Below are 19,865 nucleotides of genomic sequence, written 5' to 3' on the forward strand. Positions count from 1 at the left end.
CGAAGAAATTCCGCGGATTTTCCCGAAAGTTGGATTTCTGCACAAAAACGAGACACCGAGCAATTCTGCTGAAAACAGCGTTAGTCCGTGTTAGTTGTATCCAAAATACACAAATTAGAGGCAAAACAATAGCAAAAGTGTTCGGGAAAGTAGATACGTTTTGGACGTATCAGTGTCCTTCTTGCTAAGCTTGGAGATTGTTCGGATTAGCTTCTCCAAATCTTTTGCAGAAAGATCTGTGGAGAGCCTCTCGACGTCTTCATCACCAGCATACATCCAAAGGGGATTTTTTCGAGCTTGCAGAGGCTGCATTCTAATCCTAAGGAAGTAGGCTGTGATTTGGATACCCGATAGCTCCTTGCCACGGGTACTCTGAAGTTCACGGATGCGAGTCATCAGCGCCTCTGTCGCCAATTTCTCTTCTTCGGAAGCTTCAGCATCCCAGGAGCGGCGGCGAAGAATTTTGGCCTTTCCGTCAAAAGGGGTGATGTTGTACTCCATTGAATCAGAGCTTTCCTCGTGCACATACAGCCACCTCTTGCGCCAGCCTTGGACAGAATCAGGAAATTTGACGTCGAAGTAATCGACGTCAGATCGAACACAGATGACGACACCGCCAATATTATAGGCGACGCCGTGGGAGCCATTACGGCGGAGGCAGAAGATGCGTTTCCACAGAGCCCAGTTAGGTTGGACTCCGAGAAAGCATTCGCACAATGTGATAAAGATCGACACGTGCAAGATAGAATTGGGCGTCAGCTGGTGAAGCTGAAGCCCATAAACAAAAAGAAGACCGCGAAGAAACTCGTGGATAGGAGGGGAAAGACCGCGGATGAGATGGTCGACGAAACTAACCCGGTACTCCATTGGAGGAGATGGGTAGCTCTCCTCGTGCGGGAAGCGCAGTGAATCCTTCTTCTTGGTGAACCCCAACCTCTTCAGCAGGTTCATATCCTGGTTGGAGATCTTAGATCTCTCCCACTCCAGATCCTCGGTGGCCATTGGGGATTGTTGGAGTGCTGAGCTGAGTGTGTCGCGAGGATGATGATGTCCACTCGAATGGAGTAGAACAACACGAGCTCGGAGGAGCACACGAAGCAATGGGCGCAATGAGGAATTTTTTGGCAGAAGCGCAGATGGGCGGCGTAAGCGAAAGTGATAGAGGAAGAAGAAGACGGAATTAAATAGAGGTGCGGTGAATCGATGCAACCGTTGGATAGAAAAATTGTGGCGCAGATGGATTACACGTGGACAAGGCGTAAAAATGGATTTTCACTGAGAAAAGAAACGACAGACGGCACAGTGCGTGCGCCAGAAAAAGTGGAGAACGTGTGTCCCCCACTTGCACGACGTGTCAATCAGATGGGGAATTTGGACCCACAAGGCAGTGAGAGGAGCGGTTTTCGCATGTTTCCAATACCGAAATCGTGGCTATCATCAGCAATGACGTCATTGTGGTCAGAGAAAAACTCGACTAAGAAGCCGGGCGAGAATATCGACAACGCAAGATTATTTCGAAAGCCTTTGATCAAATACAAGTTTTTGCCCAAACGCTCGGGGGCTACTTTGGAAAAATAGAAAACTTCGAATATGACAAGATAGAAATGGCGAGAGCCTATGACCAAATGCAAGCATTTGTTCATAGCCTCGGGGGCTACTCCCATCGGGAGCGCTGGTCGCGCACCCGATAGATATAAAAATATCGAGAAGGATTACAAATATAGCGGCAGAGGATATTAATCTGTGGAGCCTACACCCAAGCACAAGTCCTTGGCTGTAGCCTCGGGGGCTACTCCCATCGGGAACGCTGTTCGCGTGCCCGATGAATTTAGACCAAAAGAAAGAAAAAGAAGTGAGTATATTTCGAGTTATACAGATAACTCTACATATACTCCCATCGGGAAGACAAAATAAGTCATCAAATATGACTCAATAAAATGTGCTATTCCAACAGCCGAAAAGCACTCGACAATATATTCTCAGAGCGCTAGAAGTCGCGAATAAATCTCTGAATGCCGCAAAACTTTGCGAAGGTAAGACCCCAGATCCGTTCTGAGCGGTGTGGCACCGTCTCTAACGGCGGATTGCTACTTTTTTCCGTATCAACAGATACGAAGAAAAATCCTAACGGACGCGTTAGGTACCCGATAAAATATGACTGGGACTCGACGGAATGGTAAGACCTTAAGCGGCACCTGTCGAAGTTTACACCAGTATCCCGAGATCATGTCCAGGGACGTGATCTTGAAGTAGGTTTTTGCGGATTGCCACTAGAGCAGTTAACTAGTACCTGATCCGTCAGATGAACTAGCCCGAACTACCGATATCCCTGTACAAAATAATATTTGCATATAGACAGATTATGTAATGAGTAAAATTGGAGATTTTCCCTGATTCTTCGATTCAAGAAAAATCTCGGGGGCTACTGACATAGGCATCCCCAATGGACCTGCCAAAGATGGTACCCGGGGTTTACTAAAGGCCCAGGACTCGAAGAATAAGAAGACTCGGAAGCCCATTTAGAGTTGAGGAAAGATAGATTGTATTAGGAAAGAGAGAGATTTGCAATCTTACGGGTTGGGTACGAAACCCTCCCGAACTCTGTAACTTGTGTATTACGAAACCCTCGGCTCCACCCTCTATATAAGGGGGAGTCGAGGGACGAAGAAAGGATCGAATCTATTGTCAACAGAACCCTAGTTTTCATAATCAGCGAGTACTTTTCGGCTGAAACCTTCGAGATCTACTTGCCCTCTACTTCCAGCAAAACCCTAGTCTACAATCTATAGACATTGACAAATTAATCCTTTGTCAACGGCAAAATTCTAAAAAACACATATCTAGTGAGGGCATCGGGAATTAGACCAACCAAACACAAATGTGCATCAGATCACATATACCTCCACAACCGCCAATGCGAATCCATGAATCCTTGCACGTGGGGAGAGCTTGGACATGAAAAAGTAATTAATGCTGCTCCATACATACAAGATAAAAGCTAAAATCCAGCATTCCCTTGACTTCATAGACCTTGATTATAAATGTACTTATTACTACACCATCACAAATACACATATTTCACTCGGAAAGAGAGCACCCAAACTCAGATTCCACGGCCATGCATATACGGTTTTCACAAGTCCACATCCACAGATACCGAATCACAATAAACATATAATAATATTAATAATAATAATAATAATAATAACACCGACAGTGGCGGAGCTTGCCAAGTAATTATGGGGGGCAAAACACAAAATATCTATATCTGGGGGAAAAGTGCTCAAAATTTTCTCTACTAATCCTTGTAAAATAAATTCCTTCAGTAATTCTCAAAAAGTTAGGGGGCGGTGCCCCCCTGACTAGTACATAGCTCCACCTCTGGACACCAAGCAGAAGCCGGAGATTATTTGACGGAACTAAGCGGGTGGTGCAGTTGGAAGGGCAACGCTGGCGACGAAGATCTGGGCGTTCACGGGGTGGGCGCATTACTGGCGGTTGGCCGCTGCCCACCAGCGGCGGCCCTCCATGCAGCAGCAGTAGCATGCCGCCCCCACTGCCACCACGCCGGTTACAACAGCGACAAGGGATCAAGACGATCCAGAGGCCGTGTGATTGCATGCGGTAACAAGCCAGGTAGTAGGCACGCTTGTCATTGCCTAATCAATGTGCAAAAAAACAATATCATTAGTTAGAGTTTGAATAAAATCAATCTATTGTGACATTAATCATGCAGATAATTTTGAGTATATATTTCCTATGACTATATATCGTGAAAAATTATTTGCAATATGGAGAAACTATATCATGAGACCAAGAGAGGGTAAAACAAGATCATGATTGCTTGCTTGCTTTTCTTGCGGGGTATTAATACTTTGTCGTGCATGCATTGCAATAACGGGCAACGAACAATACAAAAACTAAGCTAAAATAGATCATTTAGGACCCTCGATTAGGTGTCATGGAGTGAGTTTTAAATGGTATATACCCCGATCTGGTAGTGTTATAAAAGCGACAAGCAAATAACGAAGAACGAAACAAGAACACACGCAGGGGACACAAGATTTAACGTGGAAAACCTCTTCCAACACAGAAGGGAAAAAACCACGGGCGCTAGCCAGCAAATACTTCACTATATCGGTGAGTGTTTACAAACGCCATGGGTTATTTTATAACTGATAAACCCTAGCCGGCGGCTTACAAGATGTATATATAGGCGGTGGCAACGATCTAAGCCTACCGGCCCAACCATACGCTTCGGCCCAATCCTGCCGGCGATGGGCCTCGCTCCGATCGTCAGAAGTTAGCATCCCTTTAGTATATGAATTTGGATCACAATATAACAGGTAGAAAATCTGGAGCAGAGAAGAGGCTGATTCTTCTTGTTCGTCTGCGAAGGAAGATTGATCTCCCGGAGCTGCCTTAGGCGTGCTAGATCCTTGGGACGGCGTCCCTTAGGCAGCTCAACCAAGAGCCTTTCGTTTATAGTGGCGGAGCTTTTCCCTGGCCGGGTGGCCACCCCCATGGATCGCCCTCTTTAGTTTTGTACAATACAAAATATAAATGATAGAAAATTAAAAATTATTTTAGATGTAGGTAGGTTAGGTGATCTAGTTATTATGAAAAATAACAAACATGAATTTTGATATTTTTTTTGCAAAAAAATAGTATTTTTGGTAAATGGGAATATCTTTTGCATAGGAACTCGAAAAAAAGTTTAATATATGAACATGTATCTACACGAAAAATGACATCCGGATTCACCCGGGTTTATCAGGTTAGCCAATTTTTAGATTCTCAAACTGCAAAAGGAAAGTATGAAAACTTTTAGGTTTTAGGTTTTGCAAAAGAGAATTAAAAAAACTAAAATTTATAGTTTTTTAATTATTTAAAATTATTATTACTTCATTACTTTTGTTCATTAAAAGAATTATTTGGAATTCAAACAATAAAGAAGTGTGACATCGTGACCAACATGTTAATAGGATTGATATGATACTAGTATCAATAACATGCGCGCAGAGCACTTGGAAGCGGGACGGAAGGAACTAATAAGTTCAGCGTGCTAGTGCTGGAGCAGTTTGAGTATGGATGACCGAGTGGGAAGTTTAACCAGAAGTGAGAAATTTGACCTAAGATTAAGTGTAGTTAGAGATTAAATTAGTCAAATAACTGAAATACTAGAAATTCTGAAAAAATAGAAAATAAGAGGGAGTGGAAAAAAATTAGAATTTTTTTTCCCGTTTAGGCCTTTAGTCCTAAACCGGGACTAAAGATACTTCACCCGGCGCCCGCGGCCCACGTGGAGGGGCCTTTAGTCCCTTTCGGTTCGCAACACAACCGGGACTAAAGGGGGGAGGGGGCTTTTAATCTCAATTCCGTAGTCCCGTTTGGAAAACAAGAACTAAAGGCCCTTATCAACCAGGACGGAATCCCCTTTTTCAACTAGTGTTCAAATAATTTATTGGTTTATCTATCTTGTGGGTATGTTAACTGGTATTTCTGAAAACCAGTAATATCACGAGACATTTGTATTTTTCCAACCGATGAAAAAAGTTTGCATATTGGATCACTTTTTTGAAATGTGGCATCGCCTTCCACACACCCGGGGTGCGCGCTAGCTCTCTGGGAAACCCAGGACTCCATCGGCGTGTCCTGCCAAATCCGCTAGAAAGTGGCCAGATTCCAACTACACGGAAACATTCGAGCGCTCTAGAAATTTCCAAATCGGCTGTCCACGAGTCGGTGCCCAGCCGCGCCCGTAACGTCCAGAACTTGCCTGAGTTCCCATCAATGCATGTGCGTGAGGCCGGACACACTGTTCAATATTGGATCTAGTAACATCCCACCATACTTGTGTACACATCATGTGGACACACACAAGCTTTGGCGGCAGTCCCACCCTCCGAGGAGCCGGATACAGCGAAACCCTAACTCGTTGACCGTGTTGTGTACATCGTTAACTCGATTCCAACGCATGTGCCCCGGTGGACTTATGCTTATATTTGAGGTTAATTTGGTCATAGGTATATGTGGTGACAAGGATCTGCCCATATGATTTCAAAATTCCCTCTGTTTCACCCCGTGAGGGAGTTCCTCCATCCACGTCCAGAACCTGCCTAATTGCCCGTCAGCGCATGTGCTTGAGGCCGGACACACACTTGGGTTCAAAATTGGATCTAGCAACATCCAACCACACTTGTGTACACACCATGTGGACACACAAAAGATTTGGCGGCATTCCCACCCTCCGAGGAGCTAGATCCAGCGAAACCCTAACTCGTTGACCGCGCGGTGTACAACATTAACTCGCTTCCAGCGCATGTGTCCCGGTTGATTATGCCTTCATTTGAGCTTGGTTAGGTCATAGGTACATATGGTGACAAGGATCTTCCCATATGCTATCAAGATTCCCTCTGATTCACCCACGAGGAAGTGCCCCCCCCCCCCTCTCCTACACGTCTAGAACATGCCTCACTAGCGAGGAACGTTGAACGAATCTCTTTTTATGTGTACACACGGGCATTTTAAGTGACCACGTGGATATGTACCGCTAATTGGGAATCTCTCCATTTTATTTATTTAGATAATATAAGTATATTCAAAATATTGGAAATAAATAAATAACAAGAGTAACATGATTGGGTCAAAAAAATTGTGTCTACCTGACGTCGTCCCGCGGGTGTCAGGACGGGTGGTGCGCGAACCCACGTGGCAATAATTACGCCGAGGGCCGTCTTTGCCCAAGGCCGGTGGCTCACGGCCATCAGCGTAGGTCTTACTAGTCCAACGGCCTTTCTTCGCCGATGACCAAAGTCTCTGATTCATACTGATAGCCTTGACAAAACGCCGTCGGCGTAGATTACGGGCCGTCAGCGTACGTGCGAGTAGTGATCGTAATTTTTTTTTAAATCGTAGAAATCGGGGAAAACTTAAATAAATTACCTATCTACCAAACACACACTAAGTGTTTTGATGTGGGTCTTTCCTAAACATAGTTGTTACACAGCCAGTTAATTAAGTGCTATATAGGTTTACCTATGCTCTTTGAACTCGGGTCAACACGCACTGGCTGGTTCTTCCTGCTTTCTTTATGTTCACGATTTGTTGGGCTGTCCTCTTTTTGCACTTTTGGAAACGAAAGAATTTCAGCATTGCTTGCAAGGTAAACACCCTATTCCTAGACATGCAGTTGTCATTCAAGCTCAGGTTGATCCAGTCCTGCACAACTTTCCTTTTCTTCCCTATGCGGAAGTTAGGTGGGCCATTAATTATTCATTTGCAGAATACAAGCTTCTGTTGATGAACTGGACCCGTTAAGGCATCCTTGTTCTGTTAAATCTGTGGAGGAAACAAAATTAGATGACGCGCCTGCGGAGAAAAGAAGATTACAAAGAGATGAGTGGTCTGGCGTCCTTCTTAGAATTAGGAACAATGCCATTATTGTGTTGAGCATTACTTTCCTTCAGCTTCCATTTGAGCTGGCCTATGCTCATTTGTATGAAAAGACCAAAACTTAGGTGCCAAGGTATGCTACTAAGGTCTATCTACAGTTCATTTATCATAAAAATGTGCTGATGACTTGTTAGCTAGTTCATTTTTTTCTGATTAGTGAGCGAGTACTCTACCATGTTGATTGGCTGTTCTTAGCCATCATGAAAATGGAGTGAACACTTCTTATTTATGTTGATGTCACATCATGCATGTATGTTTTGACTGCAGCATATCTTGTTGCAAGGTCCAACAGATCAGATGCAAGCAGCCTAGCACTCAGAGGTAATGCAGCAAGCAAGATGGGAGCAAGCATGGCGGAAGCAGTTTCCTTGCTGCTGGGGAAGGACGGCGGCGAAGGGGACTCCTCGTGGAGGAGAGAGGAGAAACCATGCGGGGGTGAGAGGGATTCGGGCACGGCGGCGCAATTCCGGGAGGCGGCGGCCGTACGAATCTAGGCGGCGGCGGTGGCTGCGCGCTCGATCTCGATAGAGAGGGAACGCATTCGGGGGTTAGGGTTAGCAGTGCGCGCCGGCTCGACTGGCCATATCGCTATCGTCCCTGCCTTCAGGTCCGCCCTCCCCGTGCTTGCCCCTCGAGACCCGACCCGAACTAGGGGAGGACACCATGCTAGCCAGGCTCCCTGCCCGGACTCTGCAGTGGAGGAGCCGAGCTCTCCGTCCGGTGCGCCGTGGTATAGGCCTAACTCCCGACCGGTCCTCCTTCGTCGCCCGCGAACCTCGGTGCGGCACCGCCCTCCCCTATGCCCTAGGAGCTCCGTGTGTTTGACTGGGCGTAGGGAAGATGGCCAGGTGGAAGCGGTTGCCATTTTCACTATGCGGGTCCCAATGGTAGAAGATCTTACCTTATGAACCTGGCCTAGTATCGGGATGGGGTTTTAGTGGGAAGCGGACTTTTGGCTCTCGGGTGCAACCCATCCCCATAGACCAAAATTAATTATAGTAATTTAAAAAAGTTAAAAAAATTGGAATCTTTCTGGAAACCAAAGATGATCAAGTTTGTACTCGTAAAAAAATATTTGAAAACGAAATGATTTCCAAGGTCTCCAGGGCAAAAAGACAAAATTATGACGAATAGAAAGTGAATAGTACCTGGTCATGGGACGTTTCGAGTTTGTTTTTTTACCTATGATAAAATAAAATTAATTTCCTAGAAAATATTTTGTTTCAAGTACAATACCTGATCATCTTTGATTTCCAAAAAAGTTTGAATTTTTTTAAACTTTTCTGAATATATTTTTAAATTTTCCAAGTATAGGGGTGCGTTGCACCTGAGAGCCAATATGTATTTCCCGGTTTTAGTGCCGCTAAAAAGATACAGAGCGAAGTAAAAAAAAAAAATATCACACCGACCAGGCCAATCGGACGACCAGTATCAAGTTAAGCTGGAGATCAAGCGGCTAAAAATAGCTGGCGCAGGAAGGCCCTCACCAGGCGGGTTGATCAACAGCCTTAACTTTTTAAGTAATGTGTACATTGCTTGACAGACTGCAACTGCTAGCAGCTCAAATATTTGTTCAAGAAGCTAGCACTTCAAATATGGGGAGCAGAATATTGCTTGAGAAACTTTCAGTAGAAAGAGCTAGGAAGTGCTTAATGAGGACGCATTGTATTTCTGTTAGCCTCTTGCCTTGGAGACATCTGGATATGTGCATACCAACTAGACGTACGTGGTGGAAATTAAATATCTCCTACTACCCTGCTTTGTATACGCGTAATTTTACAACATTTCATTTCTCTTTCGCTCGTTGCCTCTCACCTCATTCACCAGGCCATTCGAGTACAAGCTGAACTCCCTCTGACACGCTTGCAATGATTACAAAACACTATGAGTCTATGAATTGAAAAAATAGCGTATAATTAGCTTCCGACATTTGCCCAAGAAACAGGGATGGAGCCAGGAATGAAATATAAGGAGAACAATCTTAGTATAAGAAGCTAAAATTACAGAAATAAGGAGTTCCAACGATTTGCGTTCAAAGGAAAATCATGAGCATAGGGGGATAGGGGGGCGCAGCCCCCCCCCCCTCGTCCCCCGTCCCCGTCCCTGCCAAGAAGCTAGGATCACTATTACTAGTAAACCCCACCAGTCAACCCGTGGTAACACATTAATTACAATTTCGAAAACATACAGCATGTAGTACTATATGTATGATTAAGGCGTGAGGATCCTTGTTCAAAACAAAACAAAAAAAACACAATGCATTATGCCCAATTCACCAAATCTTCATCTAATCATCTCCTTGCTCCCCCAGCATATGGCAGCACCAGTTTTATTCCTCTCTGAACATATACGGACATCTTTCACCCTGAAGAACCCTGGGTAAAACCGAATGTTCTTAATACATATATGAATAAGAAATGTTCATTTCAGAAACAACAGAAATACGGAGTAATACAAATGCTTAATCGACAGGTTCTTTATTCGGTTTTAAACAATGAAAATGGTACACGCAAAACCAAAAAAAAAATTGTGATTTACTGCTCTTGACGAATAATCATGTCAAGAGCATAAGGAGGTAGAGTTGCATCTGTCACTGCAGATGGAGGTATGTACCTTCTTAGACTGCTCATAGTGGGAGTAACATAGGTAGTAACATCACACACCTCAAGATATTTTGGTGACATGGCATGACAATTCATGAAGAAAGAGGGTCAGAGAGTAACTAGCTATGTAACCATAACATCACGCACCCTAAGACAAGATGAGTCTAATACATAATAAATGACACAATGCATGATACCACATCTAAGTTAATTTTTCGATAAGGAGCATATATTAATATCGCGTAGATACCTAATACACCCAGCCTCTGCAACAACGTATTACCCTAGTGGCATTACGGATGCACACAGCCAAAAAAGAGAGGAGAATTACAAAAAAAAAAAGAGAAAAGGTCCCGCTATAGTGATCAATTCCTTGAAACAGCTGCCTAAGCACCACCAGGAGATTCTCCAAAAGCGACGCCTCCAAGAAGGAAACAGAGCACAAACACCGTCGTCACCCGATCATAGATCTTAGGTTTTCACCCTAAAGAAAGTCCTCGCTCCCAAAACAATTCCTTCAATAAGGACATTGTCAGGCACAACCAATTAAGGCCAGACCTTGGATTTTCACCCTGAAAGTTCAGACTATGAACTTCTCTTGTGCAGTTGCCCCCACATGCGGCTGCTCCAAGTCACGAAACACCAGGCCAACTCCTCATCGCTGCCAAGACTAGAACCATCATTGCATACCTCAGATCTCAGCGACCATGACCTTCTCCGTCAGCACCATGGAACGAGAACATGCCCCACGATATTAACAACCAACAGAGCTTCGAAGCGCTCCCTCTGAAACCAAACGGCCAGGGTAAAACATGGGTGCGCACGACCGAATCCCTTCCGAACCAGCAAACTCTAGGCATGATACGCCCAGTAGAGCTCGCCGGCGGAGCCTTCCGGAACACGACACTTCAGCCAGATCAATGACGTCTAGCATCCGACAGACCTTCACCTTGGCATTGAAGAGAAACCCAAGGACCACCTCCTTTTATTCAAACCGAGGAGCGGACAGAACAGAACATCATCGCAGAACATCACCGGCGTGGAAAAGCCAACATCAGATCGTCCGCAACGGCCTGACTGGTCGATCTGAGGTCAAAGGCCGAAGTGTCCACTGCCCCATGGCTGGACGCAATCGTCCCAATCCCCTGCCCTCCTCGTGCTCGCACGGGGGGCAGCCTGGCCGGCGACCGGCGCGCCGCCCCGAGGTCCACCGCGCCGCCACGAAGACAGCGGGCCTAGGCGGAACCCTAGACCCGCGGCTAGCCACCATCATCCACCACCGCGGAGGAACAGATTCTGGCGGCCGCCGCCGCCTGGCCGGGGAAACGCCGCCCCGTCCACCGCCCACGGCCAACTCCATCGTCCCAGCCCCAGCTGCTCCGTCGAAGAAGATCCGCCGCGACCACCTCCCCCAGCACCTTCGAAACCGGGGGGCGCCGCCACCGCGGCCGGCGCCGGCGGCAGCGGCGAAGAGGAGGGCAGATCAGGAAGGGACGGCTGGTGGCGAGATCGGGCCCCCCGACGGCGCCCTGGGGTGCGCCGCGAGAGGGAAGGAGGTTGGTGGTGGGGGAGAGACCCACCACATCTAAATTAATACTCACTATGAAGGTAGTAACTTGAACGGAATTGCCTCAAACACGACGTGTTTTAGGTACAACTCATGTACGATAGTTCCTCCAAAACGTTTTTTTAAACTAACACAACCATAATTACTGACCCACGCCCAAAAGTATCTGGCCCTCGCCCAAAAGTATCTGGCCCTGCCCAAATTAAACTCAAACCCTGCCCTGACTCCAGATCTTCCCTCTATAACAACTCGCTTCCCCATCTTCTTCAAGATGCATTCTTTGCCGATCTGCAAATCAGCCAGTAACAAGTAATCTGCAACAATCCGTGATTCCTGCTGCGGTACTCCACAAGGTTTGATGTATTTTTTGTAAGAAGTAATAAGTGACACTCGCCTCTGCCATTGAAGCTTGCATCGAGCTCCCATCTCGATCCGATTCATGTCGAGCCAGCAAATCGCGAGCACTGCTCTCCCTGCACTGTAGGCTGGTAGCGCTCTGTCCAGTTCTTGTGCCATTCTGCGCCCGCTTTTTCCACTTCTTATGCGCTAGCCTGCTTCTAGAACAATCCTCCGAGAAGAGAGCAATGGAGGCTAACCGGACACGTTGGCTTTCCGAATTAGGCAGTTTGGGTGGCCCGCGGACACGCGGACCTGGCTGACGGTCCGTTTGGATCGCGCACTGCGTCCAACGCGCGAACGCCGCAAAAGTTAAAGACAACAAAAAAAAAGAAAAACAAAAACAAATTAAATTTAACTAAACTTCATTTAAACTTAGTCCTATTTGGGGCAAATTTTTACACAAAAGAAATCCCTATATGGGCTTTAAACTAAAAAAGGGGGGAAACCCTAGTCTAGGGTTTGGGACGCGGTGGCTGCCGGTGCGCAACCAACTCCCAGTAGTACTCGTCGTTGTCGCTGTCAATGAGGACGACGCCCCCCGGCGGGGACGCGCCGTTTCGGCTGGACAGGCCGGAGGGCGCCGGGAACTCCGGCAAGGGCGACCACTGCGCCCTTTCCCGGGCGGAGTGCGTGTCCGGAGGGCTCGCCGGCCTACGCAGGCATGCCAGCCACGCCGCCCCCTTCCGCCGTTGCTCTGCCACTGCGACCTGCAGCTCTGCCTCGTGCCGGAGCGCAGCTAGGCGCTCCTCCTCCTCCCGGAGCGCGGCCTGGCGCGTGGCCTCCTCCGGTTGGCGTGCCATGGCAAGGAACGCCCACGCGTCGGCGTCCTCCTTGGCCTTTCTGGAGCGGTAAGATTTCCTTTTCTTATCAGTTTTGAGTGAGTTGTGAGAGTACCACCATATATACTTGTTTTAGTGCACTAACCTACTAACCATATCTTCTAGTGATGAGAAAATTGTTAACCAGAAAAATAAGGATGCCGCTGATGTGATGACATGGAGGGAGTATGAAGCTCTTCGTAATGAGATGCGACGTGAATTCCGCACTCAAGACGACGAACTTAAGGGGACCATTCAGGAGGTCGCCCAGAAGGTGGATACTACTAATGAGACCGTAAACAAAATGCAAGATCAAATGACGGATATCTAGCGCAGTATTCAAGCATTGACTCGCAGTTGATAATATGACACAAAAACAGCAACAAGAAGATGAAGATGCTGAGCTTCAAGATGAAGCACGTGGTGCTGGTCATGGTTTTGGACGTGGTAACCGTGGTCGTGGCTTCGCTGAACTCGGAGCTCGCCGTGTCCCTCCACAACCGCAAGACGATGGGTTGGGTAAGCCAAAGTTATCGATACCCAAATTTGAAGGAGGTGCTGATGTTGAAGAATACCTCACTTCGGAGCTGAAGATTGAGAAGTTGTGGCGCCTACATGACTATACTGAAGATAGGAAGGTTAAGCTTGCTTCCTCAGAATTTGATGGTTATGCATTGCGTTGGTGGGATGGAGTTACACATGCTCGCCAGGAAGATAACGAGTTGCCGGTTCTTACATGGCGTGAGATGAAGGCCATTATGCAAGCTCGTTTTGTTCCCACTAATTATTTATGCTCAATATTTGATAAGTTGACCCTCTTGAGGCAAGGTGTGAAGACTGTTGATACGCATTTCAAGGAGATGGAGATGCCTATGCAGCATGGCCGTGTCTGTGAGTCACTTCAGATGACAACGCAACGTTCCCTACATGGTTTGAAGTATGATATCAAAGGCATTGTTCATCATCACAGTTACACTACAATGAATGAGCTGCTACATAATGCAAGAGAAGCTGAAGCACAATTAGCGGAAGAAGCGCAAATCAAAGGTCGTGCTATAGGAGCGGGGTGCTTTACGCCTCGGGCGTCACCTTCTACGGCGTCGGCGTCATCTTCGCGCTCAACACCTTTTCCTACTTCGTCTAGCAAGCCGGTCTCCAATGTCTCCAACACAAAGAAGCCAAAACCTGCTGCAAGTACGAGTGGTTCTAGCATGTCTACTGCACGCAACCGCGATATGAATTGCCATACATGTGGTGGAAAGGGTCACTTCAAGAGAAATTGTCCGAACCGCAAAGTCATGTTCATTAATGAAAATGATGAGAATGAGACTGGAGATGATGCTGATCCGGATGCTCCTGAAGATGATGATTATGACAGTGATGGTGTAGATGCCTTTCTGTCTGAGGCTCGCACTATTGTTGTGTCACAGCGTGCTCTTAATGTGCAGCTGATACGTCTCCAACGTATCTATAATTTCTTATGTTCCATGCTAGTTTTATGACAATACCTACATGTTTTATTCACACTTTATAATGTTTTTATGCATTTTCTGGGACTAACCTATTAACAAGATGCCACGGTGCCGGTTCTCGTTTTACGCTGTTTTTGATTTCAGAAAAGTTGTTTTACAAATATTCTCGGAATTGGACGAAACAAAAGCCCACGGCCCTATTTTCCATGGAGTGTTCCAGAAGACCGAAGAGGAGTCGAGGAAGGCCAGCAGGGGGCCCTCCCCATATGGCAGCGCGGGGGGCCCCACAGCCGCGCCGTGACGTGGGGAGGGAGCCCCTGGCTCCCCCGACGCTGCCCCTTCGCCTATTTATTCCTTCGTCCCCGAAAACCCTAGTACCGAGAGCCAAAATACCAGAACAGTTCTAGAGACGCCGCCGCCGTCAACCCTAACTCGGGGGGTTCAGAAGATCTCCACTGGAACCCTGCCAGAGAGGGGAATCATCACCGGAGGGCTCTACATCACCATGCCCGCCTCTGGACTGATGTGTGAGTAGTTCATCCTTGGACTACGGGTCCATAGCAGTAGCTAGATGGTTGTCTTCTCCTATTCTGCCATCATGTTTAGATCTTGTGAGCTGCCTATCATGATCAAGATCATCTATTTGTAATGCTACATGTTGTGTTTGTTGAGATCCGATGAATATGGAATACTATGTCAAGTTGATTATTGATCTATCATATATGTGTTGTTTATGATCTTGCATGCTCTCCGTTGCTAGTGGAGGCTCTGGCCAAGTTGATACTTGTAACTCCAAGAGGGGGTATTTATGCTAGATAGTGGGTTCATGTCTCCATTGAATGCTGGGAGTGACAACAACCCCTAAGGTTGTGGATGTGCTGTTGCCACTAGGGATAAAACATCAATGCTTTGTCTAAGGATATTTGTATTGTTTACATTACGCACAGTACTTAATGTAATTGTCTGTTGCTTGCAACTTAATACTGGAAGGGGTGCGGATGCTAACCCGAAGGTGGACTTTTTAGACATAGATGCATGCTGGATGGCGGTCTATGTTCTCTGTCGTAATGCCCTAAGTAAATCTCATGGTAGTCATCATGACATGTATGTGCATTGTTATGCCCTCTCTATTTGTCAATTTCCCAACCGTAATTTGTTTACCCAACATGTTATTTATCTTATTGGAGAGACACCACTAGTGAACTGTGGACCCCGGTCCATTCTTTTACATCTGAAATACAACCTACTGCAATCATTGTTCTCTTTTGTTTTCTCGTAAGCAAACATCATTTTCCACACCATACGTTTAATCCTTTGTTTTTAGCAAGCCGGTGAGATTGACAACCTCACTGTTAAGTTGGGGCAAAGTAGTTTGATTGTGTTGTGAAGGTTCCACGTTGGCACCGGAATCCCTGGTGTTGCGCCGCACTACACTCCTTCACCAACAACCTTCACGTGATCTTCATCTCCTACTGGTTCGATAACCTTGGTTTCTTACTGAGGGAAAACTCGCTGCTGTACTCATCATACCTTCCTCTTGGGGTTGCCAACGGACGTGTGCTTTACCGTCACAAGCAGCTACTTTTCTGGCACCGTTGCCGGGGAGATCAAGACACGCTGCAAGGGGAGTCTCTCACACCCAATCTCTTTACTTTGTTTATTGTTTTGCTTTATTTTATTTTCTGTCTTGTTTGCTTTCTTTATATCAAAAACACAAAAAAAATTAGTTATTTGTTTACTTTTGTTATTTCGGTTTTTTACCTTGTTTATTTTTATTGCTAAAATGAGTAGTCCTGAAGTTGAAGTTCGTTCGTTTAAGCAACAAGGGGAGAAAGTTTTAAAGATGCTTGGTATAGAATTAGTGATGCTCATCATATTTGCACTAAGAAACACTCCACTATTATCCTCCTTAGGAACTTTTATGTTGGTATCTCTAGCTGGAATAGGTATGTTCTTGATACTCTTATAGGGGGTAATTTCCTAGGTACCCCTGCTTTAGAAGCTAGTTACATCATTGAGAGTCTAGTTGGAATACTACCTGTTAATGAAGCTAAAATTGAAATCTCTCTTGAGGATGTCATGAAAAAGTTGGAGGCCATAGAGAAAAATCTTCCAAGTGTTGAGACTAAATTGGGAATATTACTTGATAATACTGATAAACTTGATAAATCCCTAGGAGGAATTAATGAAAAAATTGTTGTCTTAGAAACTTGTGCTATCCATGATAATAAAACCCATAGGATTGGTGAACTTGAAGAAGCTATGGGAACCTTGGGTTCAACTTTTTCTTCTCTTAAGTTTAAGGAGAAAGCTTATGTGGGTAAGGAGCAAAAGTTCATGTATGTCCCTAAGATGCCAAAGCCAAAGAATCATTATGAGCTTAAAATTGATAAAACCCTTAATACCACTATGGGAAATTTAGATAATGGAGCATCTAAGATACCTTTTGCGACAAGTTATGTTTTTAAGGAAAATTATGATGTTGATGCTTCTTCTCTTGATGTTACTTGATTTTCACTTTCTGCGCCTAGCTGAAAGGCGTTAAAGAAAAGCGCTTATGGGAGACAACCCATTATTTTATTTCTACAATTTTTGTTTCATATTTGAGTCAAGGTGCTTGTTAATACTGTAGCAATAACTTTGTATCTTTATTTTCTTGCATTGTTGTGCCAAGTAAAGTCTTTGATAGAAAGTTGATACTAGATTTGGATTTCTGCGCAGAAACAGATTTTTAGCTGTCACAAATTTGAGCTTTTCTCTCTGTATAAAAATCTAAAAACTCTGAAAAAATTCATGAGTAATCCTCAGATATGTACGCAACTTTCATTCAACTGGAGCTTTTCCATCTGAGCATGTTAAGTGCCTCGAAAAAATTTGTCTTTACGGACTGTTCTGTTTTTGACAGATTCTGCCTTTTATTTCGCATTGCCTCTTTTACTGTGTTTGAGTGGATTTCTTTGCTCCATTAGTTTTCAGTAGCCTTGGGTAATGTCCAGAAGTGTTGAGAATGATTGTGTCCTTGCTGAACATGTGAATTTTTGATTATGCACTAACCCTCTAATGAGATTGCTTTGAGTTTGGTGTGAAGGAAGTTTTCAAGGATCAAGAGAAGAGGATGATATATTATGATCAAGAAGAGTGAAAATTTTAAGCTTGGGGATGCCCCCGTGGTTCATCCCTGCATATTTCAAGAAGACTCAAGCGTCTAAGCTTGGGGATGCCCAAGGCATCCCCTTCTTCATCAAACTTATCAGGTCACCTCTAGTGAAACTATATTTTAATTCCGTCACATCTTATGTGCTTTACTTGGAGCGTCCATGTGCTTTTATTTTTGTTTTGTTATTTTTAATTTTCTTAATAAATCGGATCCTAACATGCTTGTGTGGGAGAGAGACACGCTCCGCTTTTTCATTTGAACACTTGCGTTTTTCGTTTTATTTTTCATGATTCATGACGAAAGCAGAAAGCCGCAACACTTATTGTTATTTGGTTGGAAACAGAAAATGCTTCATGTGGTAATTGGTATATTATCTTGAATAATTTGATACTTGGCAATTGTTTTGAGCTCTCAAGTAGATCATGTTTAATCTCTTGCATCATGTAGTTTAAACCTATTAATGGAGAACTACCGTAGAGCTTGTTGAAATTTGGTTTGCATGATTGGTCCCTCTAAGGTCTAGATATTTTCTGGTAAAAGTGTTTGAGCAACAAGGAAGACAGTGTAGAGTCTTATAATGCTTGCAATATGTTCTTATGTAAGTTTTGTTGTACCGGTTTATACTTGTGTTTGCTTCAAACAACCTTGCTAGCCAAAGCCTTGTACTGAGAGGGAATGCTTCTCGTGCATCCAAAACCTTGAGCCAAAACCTATGCCATTTGTGTCCACCATAACTACCTACTATGTGGTATTTTTTTGCCATTCCAAGTAAATACTTCATGTGCTACCTTTAAACAATTCAAAACTTTATTACTCCTTATTTGTATCAATGTTTTATAGCTCATGAGGAAGTATGTGGTGTTTTTATCTTTCAATCTTGTTGGGCAGACTTTCACCAATGGACTAGTGGCATATACATCCGCTTATCCAATAATTTTGCAAAAAGAGCTGGCAACGGGGTGCCCAGCCCCAATTAATTAACTTTCATTAATAATTATCTTCACATGTTTTGCCCTGATTTATCAGTAAGCAACTTAATTTTGCAATAGGCATTCCTCCATGGTATGTGAAATGTTGGAAGGCACCCGAGGATTCGGTTAGCCATGGCTTGTGAAAGCAAAAGGTTGGGAGGAGTGTCATCTATAAATAAAACTAAAATACATGTGTAAACAAAAGAGAAGAGGGATGATCTACCTTGCTTGGTAGAGATAACGTCCTTCATGGGAGCCGCTCTTTGAAAGTCTGTTTGACAAGGGGGTTAGAGTGCCCACTACCATTCGTTGACAACAACAAACACCTCTCAAAACTTTATTTTTATTCTCTCTTTATGATTTCAAAACTTGAAAAGCTCTACAACATGATTTAATCCCTGCTTCCCTCTGCGAAGGGCCTTTCTTTTACTTTATGTTGAGTCAGTTTACCTACTTCTTTCTATCTTAGAAGCAAACACTTGTGTCAACTCTGTGTGCATTGATTCTTACATGCTTACTTATTGCACTTATTATATTACTTTGTGTTGACAATTATCCATGAGATATGCATGTTGAAGTTGAAAGCAATTGTTGAAACTTAAATCTTCCTTTGTGTTGCTTCAAAACCTTGTATTAAGAATCTATTGCTTTATGAGTTAACTCTTATGCAAGACTTTTTGATGCTTGTCTTGAAAGTACTATCCATGAAAAGTTTTTGCTATATGATTCAGTTGTTTAGTCATTATCTTTTTTTTAGCAAACTATAGACCATTGCTTTGAGTCACTTCATTCATCTCATATGCTTTACAATAGTATTGATCAAGATTATGTTGGTAGCATGTCACTTCAGAAATTATTCTTTTTATCGTTTACCTACTTGAGGGCGAGTCAGGGGCGGGCCCACTTCAATTCAAGGGTATTCAAATGCATACCCAAATTTTTTGACGAAAAACTACACATATATAGTGTATAGGAGGTATATGTACGGGAAAAAACGAAAATAAGATACACAGCACTGTATTCAGATTTGAGTCCAAAACAGAAGCGAGCCAACCTCTCCCGTGGCCCAACTAGCTCTGGCCCAGATCGATCCCCACGCTCACGCCCGGACGCGGATCGCCCGACTCCAGAACGCAGACCGGTGTCAAGTTTTAATTGGCTTCTCGTCAATCCTGATCGCAGCACCGATCGCCAACGAGCCGCAGATCAGCTGAACCCTAGAGGCCTCGAGGACGGTGACGAGCGGCGCGGTGACGAAGCAATCCCGGCCTCCGCGTCTCCTCGTCCCCAAGCCCAGCGCGGCCCCCGCATCGCCTCTTTAGCTATTGGTGTTTTCAACCGATACATCTTGTGTCGCCTCGCCAATCGCCATCTTGATCAGAACCAGGTTCGATGTTCACGCCGGCTGCTAGACACTCTTGAA

The sequence above is a fragment of the Lolium rigidum genome, chromosome 2, assembly GCF_022539505.1.
Source record: "Lolium rigidum isolate FL_2022 chromosome 2, APGP_CSIRO_Lrig_0.1, whole genome shotgun sequence".
NCBI classification, from domain to species: Eukaryota; Viridiplantae; Streptophyta; class Magnoliopsida; order Poales; family Poaceae; genus Lolium; species Lolium rigidum.